This window comes from Sapajus apella, unplaced genomic scaffold, assembly GCF_009761245.1.
Source record: "Sapajus apella isolate SASKATOON/1434 unplaced genomic scaffold, GSC_monkey_1.0 scaffold198, whole genome shotgun sequence".
In the NCBI taxonomy this organism is placed as follows: Eukaryota; Metazoa; Chordata; class Mammalia; order Primates; family Cebidae; genus Sapajus; species Sapajus apella.
This window is the reverse complement of record NW_022437138.1, coordinates 535,635-540,341: the sequence shown is the minus strand read 5'-3', so window position 1 is coordinate 540,341 and position 4,707 is coordinate 535,635.

The window sequence follows — 4,707 nt, the reverse complement described above, 5'->3', positions numbered from 1 at the left end:
AGGTGCAAGTTTCTTGCACTTAACGGGAAGTAGTACAATATTAAGTGCAGGTAGTGAGTGGGTTATAATACAGATGTATGGCGTAAACGCCTGGAGCAGCCACTAAAAGACAAAGGTACGTCTAAAAAGCCAGTATCAGGATCTGGTTCTTTCTTATTTTTTTTTGGTAAGTGCTGTTCCATTGTTTAGATAGGCCAATTTTGTTTATCTGCTCACCTATGTGAGGGCTGGTTTTGGCTATTACTAATGAAGCTACAATGAATGGTAATGTAAAACTTTCTGTGTGGACATACATTTTCAGTTCTCTTGGATAAACATCTAGAAGTGAAATGGCTAGGTAGCCGGGCGCGGTGGCTCAAGCCTGTAATCCCAGCACTGTGGGAGGCCGAGGCGGGTGGATCACGAGGTCAAGAGATCGAGACCATCCTGGTCAACATGGTGAAACCCCGTCTCTACTAAAAATACAAAAAATTAGCTGGGCGTGGTGGCGCGTGCCTGTAATCCCAGCGACTCAGGAGGCTGGGGCAGGAGAATTGCCTGAACCCGGGAGGCGGAGGTTGCGGTGAGCCGAGACGGTGCCATTGCACTCCAGCCTGGGCAACAAGAGCGAAACTCCGTCCCCCCCCCAAAAAATAAATAAATAAATAAATAAAAATAGGTATTAAAAACATCTCCTTTTTTTTTTTTTTTTTTTTTTTTTTTTTTGAGACGGAGTTTCGCTCTTGTTACCCAGGCTGGAGTGCAATGGCGCGATCTCTGCTCACCACAACCTCCGCCTCCTGGGTTCAAGCGATTCTTCCGCCTCAGCCTCCCGAGTAGATGGGACTACAGGCACGCGCCACCACACCCAGCTAATTTTTTGTGTTTTTAGTAGAGACAGGGTTTCACCTTGTTGACCAGGATGGTCTTGATCTCTTGACCTCGTGACCCACCCGCCTCGGCCTCCCAAAGTGCTGGGATTATAGTCATGAGCCACCACGCCCAGCCAATTGTTTTTAATTCTTGATGACATGGTCATGTACATGAAAAATCCTAAGGAATCTATAAAACAACTACTAGAATAAGTGAATTTAGCAGGAGCTCAAGAGAAAATGTCAAATCTATTTTTATATACTAGCTAAGAACAACTGGAAAGTGAAACTTAAAAAAAATTATAATGGACAAATAATGACACATATCCATGGAGTACATGGTGATGTTTCAATACATACAATGTGTAGCCATCAGAGCCAGGTCAACTAGCTTATCCATCACCTTGAGTGCGAGCACTTATCATTTCTTTGTGTGAGGGAACATTTGCTATCCTCCTTCTAGCTATTTGAAACTATAAATTTTTGTTAACTGCAGTCATCCTACAGCAGTGTAGAACATTAGAACTTATTCCTCCCACCTAGCTGGAAGTTTGTAGCCTTCAACACTTCTCTCTCTCTCTCTCCCTCCCTTCTCCCAGTGCTAATAGCCTCTGTTCTACTTTTGACTAATGTGAGATCATTTTTTTAACCTTCCACATATAAGTGAGGACATGTGGTCATTAAAAGTACCATTTACAGTAGCATCAAAAAACATAAAACATGTAGGGATAAATTTAATAAAATATGCCCAAACCTGTGCACTGCAAACTATAAACATTCCTTAAAGAAATGAATGAAGCCGGGCGCGGTGGCTCAAGCCTGTAATCCCAGCACTGTGGGAGGCCGAGGCGGGTGGATCACGAGGTCAAGAGATCGAGACCATCCTGGTCAACATGGTGAAACCCCGTCTCTACTAAAAATACAAAAAATTAGCTGGGCATGGTGGCGTGTGCCTGTAATCCCAGCGACTCAGGAGGCTGAGGCAGGAGAATTGCCTGAACCCAGGAGGCGGAGGTTGCGGTGAGCCGAGATCGCACCATTGCACTCCAGCCTGGGTAACAAGAGTGAAACTCCATCTCAAAAAAAAAAAAAAGAAATGAATGAAGACCTAAGGTCAGGCATGGTGGCTCATGTCTGTAATCCCAGCACTTTGGAAGGCCGAGGCAAGCAGATCACTTGAGTCCAGGAGTTTGACACCAGCCTGGCCAACATGGCGAGACTCCGTCTCTATTAAAAATGCAAAAATTAGCCAGGCATGGTGGCACATGCCTGTAGTTCCAGCTACTTGGGAGGCTGAGGCAGGAGGATCATGTGGAGGTTGCAGTGAGCCAAGATTGTGCAACTGTACTCCAGCCTGGGCAACAGAGTTGAGACCCTGTCTCAAAAAAAAAAAAAAAAAAAAGAAGAAAAGACATTAATGAAGACCTAAATCAATGAAGAGATGTAATCTGTTCAAGGATTGAAAGATGAAATATTGTTGAGATGTTCTATGCCCCCAAATGTATAGGTTCACCACAATTTTAATCAAAATCCCATAAGAAATTGTCAGGCTGATTATTTTTGTAGAAATCCACAGGTTGATTATAAAGTTTACATGGATGTGCAAAAGAACTAGAATGACCAAAACAATTTTGAAAAAGGAAAACAGAGCTGGAGGACTTACACTATCTGATTTCAAGTGTTACTATAAGGGTATCATTTTTTTTATAGGATCAGAGTCTTGCTATGTTGCCAGGACAGTCTCAAACTCCTGGCCTTAAGTGATTCTCTCACCCTGGCCTCCCAAAGATTACAGCTGTGAGCACTGTGCCTGGCCAGCTGCAATAATTCATATAGTATGCTTTGGGCCTGAGGACAAAGATCAATGGAACACAATAAGGGTCCAGAAGTAGATTCGCACAAATATAGTACCTGGATTTTAACAAGAGTGCCAAGGTGATTCAATGGGGAAGAGACGGTCCTTTTAACAAATGGCACTAGAACAATGGGATGTCCATAAGGAGAAAACGAACTTTGACTCACATCACACACGAAAATCAATGCAAAATACACCGCAGACCTGCATGTGGAAGTGAAACCAATAGAACTTCTAAAACTAAACCTAGAAGAAAACCTTCATAATGTTCAGGTAGCAAAGCTTCTTAGGCCACGAAAAGCACTAGCTATCAAAATGTGAAAGTTCTGCTTTTCAAAAGGACACATCAAGAAAGTGAGTAGGCAAGTGACACATTAGGAAAGAGTGTGCAATATTTATATCTGGCAAAGACTTTTTTATTCAGAATATATGCAAAAACTTTTGGCCGGGCACGGTGACTCACACCTGTAATCCCAGCACTTTGGGAGGCTGAGGCGGGTAGATCACTTGAGGTCAGGAGTTCAAGACCAGCCTGGCCAACATGGTGAAATCCATCTCCACTAAAAAATGAGCAGGGCTAGACATGGTGGCTCACGCCTGTAATCCCAACACTTTGGGAGGCTGAGGCGGGTGGATTACAAGGTCAGGAGTTCAAGACCAGCCTGGCCAAGATGGTGAAACCCTGTTTCTACTAAAAATGCAAAAATTTGCCAGGCGTGGTGGCAGGAGCCTGAAATCCCAGCTACTTGGAAGGCTGAGGCAGAGAATTGCTTGAACTGGGGAGGCAGAGGTTACAGTGAGCTGAGATTGAGCCACTGTGCTCCAGCCTGGGCAACAGAGCAAGACTCCATCTCCAAAAAAAAAAAAAAAATTAGCCAGGTGTGGTGGTGCACACCTGTAATCCCAGCTGCTCTGGAGGCTAAGGCACAAGAATCACCTGAACCTGGGAGGTGGACGTTGCAGTGACCCAAGATCACACCCCTGCACTGTAACCTGGGAGACAGAGCGAGACTCTGTCTCAAAACAAAACAAAAACACCCAAAAACTTCTTGCAAATTAATGAAAGGTGGGAAACAACCACATAAAATCATGGACATCATTGGTTACCAGGGAAATGCAAATCAAAACTACAATAAGATACCATTCCATTCCTGCCAGAATGATTGAAGTTTAGAAGACGTGTGGTGAGGACGTGGAATAACTGACAGCTGGAATGCTCATACCATGCTGCAGGAAAGATGAGAATCTCAGCTACTGTGAAGCTCTTGGCAGTTTCTTATAATGTTAAAGATATTGGCTGGGTGCAGTGGCTCATGTCTGTAATCCCAGCACTTTGGGAGGCCAAGGCTGGTGGATTGCTTTGAGGTCAGGAGTTTAACACCTGCCTGGCCAACATGGTGAAACCTCCAGCTCTACTAAAAATACAAAAATTAGCTGGGCGTGGTGGCAGATGCCTGTAATCCCAGCTATTTGGGAGTCTGGGGCAGGAGAATTGCTTGAACCCGAGAGGCAGAGGTTGCAGTGAGCCGAGATGACGCCACTGCACTCCAGCCTGGGCTACAGAGAGACTCTGTTTCCAAATAAAACAAGTAAGTAAAGTTAAATATATGCACCTACCCTATGATCCAGCAAGTCCACTCTTAGATATTTACCCAGAAGTAATGAAACCTTAGGTGCACAAAAAGAACTGTTCAAGAACGCTCAGAGCAGCTTTATTCATAATAGCTCCAAACCAGAAACCACAAGAATGTCCATCGATAACAGAATGGGGGCCAGCCATGGTGGCTCACACTTATAATCCCAGTACTTTGGGAGGCTGAGGCAGGCAAATCACTTGAGGCCAGGATTTTGCGACTGGCCTTGACAATAAGCAAGACCCCCCATCTCTACAAAAACTTAAAGAGACAGACAGAGAAAATGAACAAGCTGTGGTCATGTGATGGGATGCCACACAGCACTCAGAACAAATGAGATTTTTTTTTTTTTTTTTTTTTTTTTTTT